This window comes from Salmo trutta, chromosome 12 (assembly GCF_901001165.1).
Source record: "Salmo trutta chromosome 12, fSalTru1.1, whole genome shotgun sequence".
Classification (NCBI taxonomy): domain Eukaryota; kingdom Metazoa; phylum Chordata; class Actinopteri; order Salmoniformes; family Salmonidae; genus Salmo; species Salmo trutta.
The window spans coordinates 51,961,405-51,976,167 of NC_042968.1; the positions used below are offsets into that span (position 1 = coordinate 51,961,405).

Genomic DNA, 14,763 nt, shown 5'->3' on the forward strand with positions numbered 1-14,763 from the left:
TTACTTTCTGTAGGAAGAATGGGGTCACAGGTCAGAATACATACACCCTACCATGAGGATAGCTGTGAATTACACATGGTAAAATTACTACCTGTCTATTGGTACATTTATTTGTTGTTCTAGGACTATTGTGTTTCTTGTCATTGAAAAAGTGTGTCCGTTCATTCACACATTGTCCATGCCTTAACTTGAGAGAAGGGATGGGGCCAAGATCACACTGCCGGATCTGGCACAGTCGTGTCTTTTTGACCAACCGACACTCAGCATTGCTATTGATTACTCGGCTGAAAATGCCCAACCCACAGGTGGCTGAGCAAGGCGACCAGTCAGTGGTTGGCAGGAAGCAGGTTGAGGAAAATAAGGTATGGGAATGTGGGGAGGAGATCCACTTTGTAGGAAGAGAGGGCCAAACATGGAGCATGAGGAACACCATTCTCATCTGAGTGATACAAAACATTACAAATGTATAGTACATCAAAAAGTGGGCATCATTGTGTACCTTGATATGGGGCCTCAGCACTTGAGTCCCATGGAGTGGGAGCCATGAGCAGCTCGTTGCTGTCCAGATCAGGGTGCTGGGGTGGGAAGGGTGGTGGAGCATAGTCAACCTTTTTGGTTGTCATCGTCACAGAGCCACTCCTCGCAGCAGCGGTCGGGCAACCTGGCCAGCCGGGGCCAGGAGCAGCGCCAGTCTGGCAAGGGTACCTGGTGGGGGCACACGGGCATGCAGCCCACCACTCCGTCCATGCAGCTGCACTGGTGCTGGCAGCTGGGCTGGAAGTCCTCCCTGGGCTGGTAGACCCGGTCATTCAGCTCACAGGGACGACTCATGGCCTCAGCTGGGACAGGAGCAATACAACAGAGGCACAAGGTTATAACGATGAGGCTAAATCATTGTTGTACAATCATTGTTGCTTTTTTACATATACTTATATTCATTAGTCAATAGAATTATCAGTGCCAATCAGAAGGTGGATAGGAAATGTCAATTACAGCATAAATGTGTCCAGTCCCACCCTCCTTAACCCGAGGTCATGTCGATGTCCATGCCCTTACCTCGACACAGGCCTGTCTCTGGGTCACCTCCAAGCCCTAAGTGGCAGTGCAGGCCCTTGATGTGGTCACACGGTTGGCTGGGGCTACAGTCCTGGTTGTACTGTTTGATGCACACCTTAAAGCAGCCACAGGAGTCGGTCACCCAGCTGACGCCCGGTGGGCATGAATGCGGTGAGGCGGGGCACGAGCACTGCTGCGGGCATCCACCCTGCACCTGGGAAACAAAGCGTGAGGATTGAGAGTTGGTGTGCGTGTGGGCACTGCAGGGCATTTAGATGGGCATCCATTTGGTGTTAGAAGCCCCCGCAGAGGAAGGTTTGTGCAATGCCTGAGGAAATATCCGGAGTAGAACATTTTTGGGAATAAAGTGGACACCTTGAATAAGTTTACCCAGAGATTTAACCCCCCAAATACTACTAAAGCCCTCTTGGTTATCCACAAGTAAAACACTTATTTTAAATAGCTGATTTGAGCTGCATATATTAACCTAACACTGAGCAGGAATTCCTCTCCAAATGATCTGAATGTGTATCCTAGTATCCTAATCGTTTAAACTGTGATTGTACAAAAAGAGGTCATATGATTTAGAACAATGCTTTCATCCAATCTGGCAGCCTGTTCTACACAAGCAGTGTCGATGCGTCACGTGGGGGCAATTCTGTTTTTTCATGTCACAATATATCATCAGTAAAAAAAATAGCTTGAACTAATAAAGCGTACGTGATCGCCTTCCCATTGTATTGTTGTTTTGGTAAATGTTCCAAGTATTCCACATTTTTTATCTTTAAATTTTCATTGAGTAAGGCAGCTCCAAAATTCAGCTGTTTCATTCTCGTTTGGTGTTTTCTGTGGTAGAGGGGCAGACAAAGTACAGAGCGTCGGAATCGTTTATCTTCTCTGGTTGCGTGTGATTGGCTCAGGGTGCTGTCACTCATGGGGACACTGTAGCACCTTTTGGGAGAGCTAGCCAGAAGAAGTCCCTCTTCAGTGCTCCATTGATTTAAAGTAGAAGTGCCCGCCCAAGAAGGCTCATTGTCATTGGCCAAAGAAAAATCTATGTCTTATGCCTGGAAACTTTGATTGGACTTATGTGTCAGAGTGGTGAGGAGGAACTCTGTGGGCCCTTCGTGTCCGGAAGTAATTTAGACATTCATTGTAGCCATTGGCACTCTGTAGAGTTGCTATTTCCTCAAGTTAACTTGTGGCATTCCTGGATTGCTCATTATACTAATAAAGTCCAATTTAATCACACGATAGTCAGTTTAAAAAAAGGTTAAGGGTACAGCTATTGTAGCTGGAAACGGCTGGTTTTTAATGGAATATCTACATAGGCGTACAGAGGCCCATTATCAGCAACCATCACTCCTGTGTTCCAATGGCAAAAACCCTTTTGCAATTATGTCTGGCTGTGTTGGCAAAATCACTACATATCCCATCGAGCCAAGCGGGTATAGGCTGCCCGTTGTCACATTTCCAAGACCAAATGTCCAGCTAACCCTACACCAATGATGCCGGTGGAACTCAAAACTGAACTTGGATCCACGTTAAGTAGCAACGATATCCTTTGCTACCGTTGTCTTATGACACAACAGATGGCTCAAACCAGTCATGACTTTAAACAAAACAATATATGAATTTCTTTCGAGCTAATTTCTTAGTTACATGATCGTATAACTAGCAAAGGAGTTTTGAAATTGAGAGTGCAGTATTTATGAAGTTTGACAATGAGGATGAAAACTAGCATAGTTCAGCTAGTTTAGCCAGGGAAAACCCAGGGATAACAAGCTTAGGACAGGATACAGCCTTCAGAAAGTATTCAGACCTCTTGACTTTTTCCTCATTTTGTTAGGTTACAGCCTTATTCTAAAATGTATTACATAGTTTTTTAACTCATCAATCTACTCACAATTCCCCATAATGACAATGTAGATTATATAACTATCTAACTATTCAGACCCTTTGCTATGAGACTCGAAATTGAGCTCAGGTGCATCCTGTTTCCATTGATCATCCTTGAGATGTTTCTACAACTTGATTGGAGTCCACCTGTGGAAAAGTGAATTGATTGGACATGATTTGGAAAGGCACACACCTGTCTATGTAAGGTCCCGCAGTTGACAGGTCTCACAGTTGATAAAGTATCTTTTATTTTTATGTTTTCGCATGGCCATTATTGGTTATTTTGTTGAGATTGAGGATTTTTATTTAATTAAGCCATTTTAGAATAAGGCTGCAACGTAACAAAAAAAGTCAAGGTGTCTGAATATTTTCCAAATGCACTGTAAATCCAGAAAATGAATGGTGAAGTCGCTTCCGGACACGGTAGACTCCTCCTCCTCACCACTCTACTTCATTGCCAGCTACTGTAGCTGTTCACCACTTCAAGCTAGGTAGCTTAGCTAGTTGAAACATGACGACTAGCTTAGCTACAGTGCCTTGCAAAGGCATTCATCCCCCTTGACATTTTTCCTATTTTGTTGCATTACAACCTGTAATTTAAATGGGGTTTTATTTGGATTTCATATAATGGACATGCACAAAATAGTCCATTGTTTAAATTTTTTTTAAATAAAAGTGTAAAACAGAAAAGTGATGCGTGCATATTTATTCACCCCTTTGCTATGAAGTCCCTAAATAAGATCTGGTGCAACCAATTACCTTCAGAAGTCACAGAATAAGTTAGATTGCACACAGATGGACTTTATTTAAGTGTCACATGATCTGTCACATGATCTCAGTATATATACACCTGTTCTGAAAGGCCCCAGAGTCTACAACACCACAAAGCAAGGGGCACCACCAAGCAAGCAGCACCCTGAAGACCAAGGAGCTCTCCAAACAGGTCAGGGACAAAGTTGGGGAGAAGTACAGATCAGGGTTGGGTTATAGAAAAAATATCAGAAACTTTGAACATCCCACGGGTCACCATTTAAATCCATTATTAAAAAATGGAAAGAATATGGCACAACAACAAACCTGCCAAGAGAGGGCCGCCCACCAAAACTCACGGACCAGGCAAGGAGGGCATTAATCAGAGAGGCAACAAAGAGACCAAAGATAACCCTGAAGGAGCTGCAAAGCTCCACAGCGGAGATTTGAGTATCTGTCCATAGGACCACTTTAAGCCGTACACTCCACAGAGCTGGGCTTTACAGAAGAGTGGCCAGAAAAAAGCCATTGCTTAAAGAAAAAAAGAAGCAAACATGTTTGGTGTTCACCAATAGGCATGTGGGAGACTCCCCAAACATATGGAATAAGGTACTCTGGTCAGATGACTAAAATGTAGCTTTTTGTCCATCAAGGAAAATGCTATGTCTGGCACAAACGCAACACCTCTCATCACCCCGAGAACACCATCCCCATAGTGAAGCATGGTGGTGGCAGCAACATGCTGTAAGGATGTTTTTCATCGGCAATTCTCCTGTCCGAATGTGTCTAATTTTTTATTTGTGCATGGATTGAAACGTTTTGTGTTTGAAGGTGAACACCTACAGACATGCAAAAATTGTTTTCCTCTCACGATTTAGAGGATACAAGTTTGCAAAATAATTTGTACATCGCATGAGTTACAAAATACTGCCAAAGTACTGCCAAAAGTCTGAGCGTGCGACATTGACATGTGCAGGTGTACAGATGCAATTATCAGAGGTGGGACCAAGTCACTATTATTCGAGTCAGAAGCAAGTCTCAAGTCACAAGGTTCGAGTCTCAAGTCGAGGCACGAGTTGAATGTGTAGAGTCAAGTCCCAAGTCGTGCATTCTAAGAGCAAGTCAAGTTGAGTCGAGTGTTTTCATGTCAAGTCACAAGTCGAGACCTTGGTTCTACCTGACATTTTTTTTATGAGTTAGTCACATACAATAGATTTTAAGATGGTTCTTCATATGTCTGTGAAGTTAATTTTAAGTTTAAAAAAATCTGCATCAACCCATTTGAATTTGTTGCAATAAGGTTCTACCTGCAATCCAACTCCAGCCTGAACAAATACAGACGGATCAATCAGACCTACGTCTTTGCCATCTCCCTCTAAGTATGGTCTAGTCTAGTCTTTTCTAACATCTGTGGCATTGGCTCACAGGCAAACAGGCAATGGAATAAAACAAATATTGCTAGAACCTATTTCTTGAATTTTAAATATCAGACCTTTGAAAACTCTTATTTTGATCGTCATAATATCTCTTATGGCAGTAACTTTAAAAGCACTAATTATGGTTAATTTAGACTGAGATTAGTATCTAGTTATGGTAAGGGGTGAAATAAGTATGGCTAGTTATAAATGTAATGGTTTAGCAGATTATAAAAAAAGAAGATCAGTCTTTTCGTGGCTAAAAGAAAAGGAATATAACATATACTGTTTACAGGAAACTCACTCTACATCCTTAGATGAATTTGCGTGGAAACAGGAATGGGGTGGTGAAAGGATTTTCTGTCATGGACAAAGAACTCAAAAGGTGTGATGATATTAACGCAAATTTAGATCTGAATGTGCAAATAGTCAGGAATTATTCGCAAGGAAGGTGGATCTTTTTGAACGGACGAAAAATTGATTTTGCTAATAAATCTATATTGTCCAAATCAGGATGATCCATACTTCTTCGAAAATATTTATACCAATTTATTGAACTTACAGGCAACAAATGATCAAATCGTATGGTGGGAGACAATAACACAGTGTTAACTACCTCAATGGACTGTAAAGGAAATCACTCTACAAACTATCATCATCGTGCCCTTAAGGAAATCACAAATATTATGGACACATTAGAAATAGTGGATATTTGGAGACTAAAAAACCCCGACCTAGTGAGATATACATGGAGGAGACTTAATCAAGCTAGTCGTCTTGACTACTTTCTGGTCTCTTTCTCTGTTACATCAAAGGTTAAAAAAGTTTTAATAGTAGACAGAAGGAGATTGGATCATCATCTAATTGGCCTTCACATAACTCTTATAGAATTTCCACGTGGACGGGGATATTGGAATGTAATCAAAGTTTGCTGGAGGACAACTTATTTTTAACTAAGACAAAAGAATTTATAACTGAATTGTTCCAGTATAATATAGGTTCAGCAAATCCCCTTATTGTTTGGGATACCTTTAAATATACCTTCAGAGGTCATTCAATTCAATATCCATCAATAATAAAAAAGCAGTTTCTGGCTAAAGAGAGAAGACTAACAAGGTAAATCCATGAACTAATAGTACAGGTAGATAGCAATAAAAACGATACTACAGAGATACAAAATAAGAGGAAAAACAAAAAGAACTTGAGGAACTTTTTCAAGAACGATCCAATGTAATTTATTACAAAAATAAAGCAAACTGGATGGAATATGGAGAAAAATGCACAACATTATTCCTGAATCTCCAACACAGGAACGCTAACAAAAATAATTTTAAGAAACTCCTTACTGAAGACGGAGCCATCTATCATTCTCCAAATGACATTTTAAAAGAGGAAGCTAAATATTTTAAGTAGATGTTCTCTTTTCTGTCTCATCCTCTCCCACTGAATTAAGATTACGGTACTGTCTTGGTGTGTTTGCACTTTTATAGTTCGTTGGGGATGTGGACACCAAGGAACTTGAAACTCTCGACCCGCTCCACTACAACACCGTTGATTTTAATTGGGGCCTGTTCGGCCCACCTTTTCCTGTAGTCCACAATCAGCTCCTTTGTCTTGCTCACATTGAGGGAAAGATTGTTGTCCTGGCACCACACTGCCAGTTCTCTGACCTCCTCCCTATAGGCCGTCTCATCGTTGTCGGTGATCAGGTCTACCATGGTTGTGTCGTCAGTAAACTTAATGATAGTCTTGGAGTCGTGTTTGGCCACGCAGTCATGGGTGAACAGGGAGTACAGGAGGGGACTAAGTACACACCCCTGAGGGCAAATGTGTTGTTGCCTACCCTTACCATCTGGGGACGGCCCGTCAGGAAGTCCAAGATCCAGTTGCAGAGGGAGGTGTTTAGTCCCAGGGTCCTTAGCTTAACCTCTAACATCTAGATGTTCCGCTAGCGGAACACCTGCTCCAATATCCAATGATGGGCGTGGCGCGAAATACAAATTCCTCTAAAATCCGAAAACTTCAATTTTTCAAACATATGACTATTTTACAGCATTTTAAAGACAAGACTCTCGTTAATCTAACCACACTGTCCGATTTCAAAAAGGCTTTACAGCGAAAGCAAAACATTAGATTATGTCAGCAGAGTACCCAGCCAGAAATAATCAGACTACCCATTTTTCAAGCTAGCATATAATGTCACAAAAAACAAAACCACAGCTAAATGCAGCACTAACCTTTGATGATCTTCATCAGATGACAACCCTAGGACATTATGTTATACAATGCATGCATGTTTTGTTCAATCAAGTTCATATTTATATCAAAAAACAGCTTTTTTACATTAGCATGTGACGTTCAGAACTTGCATACCCCCCGCAAACCTCCGGTGAATTTACTAAATTACTCACGATAAACGTTCACAAAAAACATAACAATTATTTTAAGAATTATAGATACAGAACTCCTCTATGCACTCGATATGTCCGATTTTAAAATAGCTTTTTGGTGAAAGCACATTTTACAATATTCTCAGTAGATAGCCCGGCATCACAGGGCTAGCTATTTAGACACCCACCAAGTGTAGCCTTCACCAAAATCAGATTTACTATTAGAAAAGTTTGATTACCTTTCCTGTTCTTCGTCAGAATGCACTCCCAGGACTTCTACTTCAATAACAAATGTTGGTTTGGTCCAAAATAATCCATCATTATATCCAAACAGCGGCGTTTTGTTTGTGCGTTCTAAACACTATCCGAATGGTAAATAAGGGTCGTGCGCATGGCGCATTTCGTGACAAAAGATTTCTAAATATTTCATTACCGTACTTCGAAGCATGTAATCCGCTGTTTAAAATCAATTTTTATACAATTTTTCTCGTAAAAAAGCGATAATATTCCGACCGGGAATCTGTGTTTCGGTAAATAGAGTGAAAAACAGAAAGGCGGGGGCGGCCAGTGCACGAGCCTAAGCCCTTTGTCCTCTGATAGACCACTTAGCAAAAGCGCTCGTGTGTTTCAGCCAGGGCTTTGAATTACGTCATTCAACTTTTTCCCGGGCTCTGAGAGCCCATTGGAGCCGTAGGAAGTGTCACGTAACAGCAGAGATCCTTTGTAATGGATAGAGATGACAAAGAAGGGCAAGAAATGGTCAGACAGGGTACTTCCTGTACAGAATCTTCTCACGTTTTGGCCTGTTATACTCACAGACACCATTCAAACAGTTTTAGAAACTTTGGAGTGTTTTCTATCCAAAGCTAATAATTATATGCATATTCTAGATTCTGGGCAGGACTAATAATCAGATTAAATCGGGTACGTTTTTTATCCAGCCGTGAAAATACTGCCCCCTAGCCATAAGAGGTTAACCTCTCCCTAGTCAACAGCCAGTGGAATCCCGTGGCGCGATATTCAAATACGTTAGAAATGCTATTACTTCAATTTCTCAAACATATTACTATTTTACACCATTTTAAAGACAAGACTCTAGTTAATCTAACCACACTGTCCGATTTCAAAAAGGCTTTACAACGAAAGCAAAACATTAGATTATGTCATCAGAGTACCCAGCCAGAAATTATCAGACACCCATTTTTCAAGCTAGCATATAATGTCACAAAAACCAAAACCACAGCTAAATGCAGCACTAACCTTTGATGATCTTCATCAGATGACCCTCCTAGGACATTATGTTATACAATACATACATGTTTTGTTCAACCAAGTTCATATTTATCAAAAACCAGCTTTTTACATTAGCATGTGACTAGCATGTGACTAGCATTCCCACCGAACACTTCCGGTGAATTTACTAAATTACTCACGATAAACGTTCACAAAAAACATAACAATTATTTTAAGAATTATAGATACAGAACTCCTTTATGCAATCCCGGTGTCCGATTTTAAAATAGCTTTTCGGTGAAAGCACATTTTGCAATATTCTGAGTAGATAGCCTGGCCATCACAGGCTAGCTATTTTGACACCCACCAAGTTTGGTACTCACCAAACTCAGATTTACTATAAGAAAAATTGGATTACCTTTGCTGTTCTTCATCAGAATGCACTCCCAGGACTTCTACTTCAACAACCAATGTTGTTTTTGTTCCAAATAATCCATAGTTATATCCAAATAGCGGCGTTCTGTTCGTGCGTTCAAGACACTATCCAAATATTCCATTACCGTACTTCGAAGCATGTCAAACGCTGTTTAAAATCAATTTTTATGCGATTTTTCTCGTAAAATAGCGATAATATTCCGACCGGGAGAAGTTGTTTTCGTTCAAAGACTCAAAGAAGAAAATGGACTCTTCACGTGCATGCGCACCTCCGTCTCATTGTTCTCAGATCGACCACTTACCAAATGCGCTACTGTTTTTCAGCCAGTAACTACAGAGTCATCATTCAACGTTCTGGTGCCTTCTGAGAGCCTATGGGAGCGTTAGAAAGTGTCACGTTACAGCAGAGATCCTCTGTTTTGGATAGAGATGACAAGAAGGCCAAGAAATGGTCAGAGAGGGCACTTCCTGTTTAGAATCTTCTCGGGTTTTGGCCTGCCATATGAGTTCTGTTATACTCACAGACACCATTCAAACAGTTTTAGAAACTTTAGGGTGTTTTCTATCGAAATCAAACAATTATATGCATATTCTAGTTACTGGGCAGGAGTAGTAACCAGATTAAATCGGGTACGTTTTTTATCCGGCCGTGCAAATACTGCCCCCTATCCCCAACATGTTAATGATGAGCTTTGTGGGCCCTATGGTGTTGAACGCTGAGCTGTAGTCAATGAACAGCATTCTCACATAGGTGTTCCTTTTGTCCAGATGGGAAAGGGCAGTGTGGAGTTCGATTGAGATTGCATCATCTGTGGATCTGTTGGGGCGGTATGCGAATTGGAGTGGGTCTAGGGTATCCGGGAGGACGCTGTTGATGTGAGCCATGACCACTTTCAAAGCACTTCATGGCTACCGATGTGATTGCTACGGGGCGGTAATCATTTAGGCAGGTTACCTATGCTTCCTTGGGCACAGGCATTATGGTGGTCTGCTTGAAACATGTAGGTATTACAGTCTCAGTCAGGGAGAGGTTGAAAATGTCAGTGAAGACACTGCGCCTGTTGGTCGGCGCGTGCTTTGAGTCCTGGTAATCCATCTGGCCCCGCGACTTTGTGAATGTTGATCTGTTTAACGGTCTTGCTCACATTGGCTACCGAGAGCGTTATCACACAGTCATCCAGAACAGCTGGTGCTCTCGTGCATGCTTCAGTGTTGCTTGCCTCGAAGCGAGCATTAAAGGCATTTAGCTCGTCTGGTAGAATCGCGTCACTGGACAGCGCACGTCTGGGTTTCCATTTGTAGTCCGTAATAGTTTTAAAGCCCTGCCACATCCGACGAGCATCAGAGCTGGTGTAGTAGGATTCAATCTTAATTTTTAATCTTTAAACGGGGTATGGTAGTAGGTGCCGGGCGCACCAGTTTGTGTGTCAAGAACTGGAATGCTACTGGGTTTTTCATGCTCAACAAGAATGGTCCACCACCCAAAGAACATCCAGCCAACTTGACCCAACTGTGGGACGCATTGGAGTCAACATGGGACAACATTCCTATGGAATGCTTTCGACACCTTGTAAAGGTGAGGGACGTTTTTAGATCGTTCAACATGCATCAGAGGGCGAGAAAGCGGACTTTGATATTGTAATGTGGAGATATAACAAAACCTTTTTTTCCCAAACTGAATGTTATTCACGTACGTGCTTGTTTTTTCAAAAGAGTGCAGCGGCATGGTAAAAGGCAGAGACATTTATCAGAGCACTTTACAAGCTCTCAGAGCATTGTGACTTTGGTGTGAGTAGAGATGAGCATATTTCAGACCTAATTGTAGTTGGCATACTGGATAAAGGATTGTCTCGCAAACTTCAGTTATGGCAGATCTCACATTGGCAATTACTATACAACTAACTATACAGCCAGCAAGGAGAAGCTGTGTGTCTGTGCAGGAGATTGCACGGGGTATAACAAGAATGCAAAATGGCACACAAAATGCAATGCGAACAGAGATTCAAGGGACACGGAGCGTGCAGAAGGAAAATGCAGCCGGTGTGGGAAAATGCAACATAAAAAGCAGGAAAGACTTCCAGCTTTCAAGTCGATATGCAACCAGTGTCAGAAAACAGGACATTGGGAAAGAATGTCACTCAAAATCAGTTAGTGTTACAGAAAATGATGACCAGATGTCATTTCTTGGGATCTGTTAGCTGATAGGAGTGATGACCAATGGACAGTGCAATTTCTCATTGGTGCAATACCTGTGAAATAAAAGGTTTTATACTGGAGCAGATGCTAGTGAAAATACAACTGAAAGAGAACACACAGCCATATGCAGTGCACATAGCACACAAAGCGTCCCAATGCCACTGATGCAAATGGTGAAAGAGGAGCTGTGCATGATCGAGGAGAATGACATTGTGGAGAAGGTGTCACAGCCAACAGATTGGTGTGCACCCATGGTGCCTGTCCTAGAAGAAAAATGTTAGTGTGTATTCGTGTGGGTTTGAAAAATCTTAATGAAGCGTGAAAAGGGAATGGTTCATCATACCCACCTCTGAAGAGATAATCCCAAAGCTGAGCGGAGCCAAAGTATTCTCATTGGATGTGGCAAGTGTGTTCTGGCAAATACCCCTACAGAGTGACAGCAGAAAGTTGGCAGCATTCATTACACCTTTTTGCAGATACTGTTTCCGCTGCCTGTCGTTTAGAATCTCGAGCGCAGAGATTGCAAGGTCTAGAGGGAGTTAACATTTTTATTTTTGATGTTTTGGTACTGTATATGCAAATACCATGGAGAAGCACAACGAGCGACTAAAGAGGGTCCTGCAGAAGATCGAGTCAATCGGACTAAAGTTGAACAGAGAAAAGTGTGTCCTCAGGCAAACACATTTACACTTCCTGGAACACCTCAACCCAACAGGAGTCAGGTCTGATCAAGAGAAAGTGGAGGCCATCAGGCAGCTTTACCAACCAGATAACATGCAGGAGCTGAAGAGAGTTCTTGGGATGGTTAACTACCTGGGGAATTATATCCCCAACCTTTCCACCACTGCATGATCTCCTGAAGTCAAAGATGGCGTGGACATGGGATCACGCACAGCAGGCAGCGTTCCAGCGCCTCAAAGAGTTTCTGACGATTTCCCCAGTCCTGACGTTCTATGACAGCAACAGAACCACCGCAGTCTCAGCAGACCTAAGCAGCTATGGGCTTGGCGTTGTACTACCACAGCTCCATGGAGAGGAGTGGAAACCAGCGGCATACTGCTCCAGGCGGCTCACAGATTCAGAAACCAGATACACAAAGATAGAAAAGGAGTGTCTGGCAAGTGTTTGGGCCTTTGAGAAGTTTGAGAAATACCTGTACGGCCTGGATGACTTCAAGGTGGTGAGCGATCACAAGCCCTTGGTCCCACAAATGAACAGCAAATACTTGGATAATGTTCCTTTACTGTGCCAGAGACTACTCATACGGCTTATGAGGTTCAAACGCAGAGCGGAGTATGCACCAGGCAAAACCTTGGTCGTGGAGTGTTACATTGCAGCTGTCATCAACAACATACCTGCTACAAAGACAAAAATGGAGAGCATCTTTGTTGCCACCGCAGCAGATGATAAACTACAGACGGTGAACAAGTATCAGGTCAGGCTGGCCTGAACATGTGAGTAAAACCCCAGTCACAGTTTTTCCCAGTGAAAATAAACTGTCAGAGCACAATGGTATAGTCACAAGGCGGAACCACAAACTAGTACCACAGACACTGAGGGCAGACATTCTTGATAGAATACACAATGGACATCAAGGTCTGACTAAATGCAGAGAGGGGGCCAACGCCTCAGTATAGGGGATCTCATCAGAGATAAAGAATAAGGTCCTGTCATGACAGCCTTAAAAAGGCACCGCTAAAGAAGACACTAATCTCAATGCCGCTCCCCGACAGGCCATGGATAAAAATTGCACTGGACCTATGTCAGCATAACAAACAAAACTATCTGATCACATCAGACTACTACTCAAGGTTCATAGAGATATGACATATGCCTACAACCTCAAGCACACATGTCTTCCTAAAGCTGAAACGAACCTTGGTAAGGTATGGCATTAGAGATGAGATCATTAGTGACAATGGGCCCCAATTTTCGAGTTCCGAGTTCCAAGAAATGGCAAGGCAGCTTGACTATTAGCACATTACCTCCAGCCCCCACAACCCTCAGTGTAATGGTCACACAGAAAGGGCAGTGCATACCGAATTCTGAAGCATAAAGACCCTCTGGTTACTCTCATGTGCTACAGGTCAACCCCGTGCACAACAACAGGAGCGAGCCCAGCCGAGATCCTCATGGGTAGAAAAATCAGAACGACACTCCCAACCTTGGAGAGAAACCTGCAACCGAAGTTGCCCAACAAAAACACATCAAGGTAAAGAGGAAACAAGCCTTCTACTGCAACCAACGTCGAGACCTTTACAGTTGCTACTACTGGGAGAAACCTTGCTCTCCAAGCTCTATCACCTAAAGGAGTGGATGCCACCTGCAGCGGTAAGAGGTGAAAGAACCACACCCACGTCTAACATCATCGAGACGCAGAAGGGAGGAACACTACGACACAACCGTCGCCACCTCCAAGCAGTGCCTACCCCAACAAAAGGCACTACGCCTGCCTCTCCTGAAAGAAGAGAAAGCAGTCTACTGCCAGACAATGCTCAAAAAGAGACTGTTTCACCTACTTCAAGTGACACCAAGCTGTCATCAAGGACTGTTACTTACCAGGTCTGGTTGTCAGACTGTACCTGTAAAGAACAACTATAAATACAAAGAGACATTGAAAAAACATTGACAAGCTTCATTGTTCTTTCAAAGCCTTTACACTAACATTGTTTCTGAGTATCGCTATTGTGAATTACGGTTGTTTTCATGATGGTTACATTAAGTTGTAGACGTAGATGGTGCTACCCTACAGAGTGCTTTGACTATATGTAGTATAGTTTTATCTAAAATTATGACTTTTTTAATGTTTCACTATAAAAGATTTAAAATTCACTGAAGATGGTCCTCCCCTTCCTCCTCTGAGGAGCCTCCACTGGTTCCTACAATAATGTTCTCTTAATGTTGTAATAAGGTTATGACCTAATATTGAACTTATGAACGTTTTAGAACTGTTCTGGCAATGTTGTGGTTGTAGAACAAAACTGTGGCCTTCCTACCTTCCATTTGATGTACAATGTCATAAGCATGTCACGTCAATATTCTATGAAGCAATTTTGTGAACCAAGAAGGCTAGCTAAATTAAATCCACAATCTGCAATATTTCCTGCTGTTCAATGATCATTTAAATTAGTAATATATGCACATTGATTCTTGAAGAATATAACTTATGAATGCCTCATGAACATAGTACAACTGTCTTATCCTATCATAACCCAGGATCTACAGTACATTTACATTAAGTAGTTTGTAAGGATGGTAAATTAATACTGCACAAAAAGTGGATGGTTTCCATGTTATTTGATCAAGAAAAATATTTAATTTCATGTGGATGATTTGTGTCTCTGCCCATGACTTTGCACCTTTTGATATGAATGTTTGAGGACAGGGTT

At 42.1% G+C, this 14,763-nt stretch overlaps 1 pseudogene; it reads right to left on the minus strand.

The window, feature by feature from the left end:
• LOC115202567 (CCN family member 1-like) lies at positions 1-1,327 on the minus strand (annotated as a pseudogene).
• Positions 1,328-14,763: the final 13,436 nt, after the last annotated feature.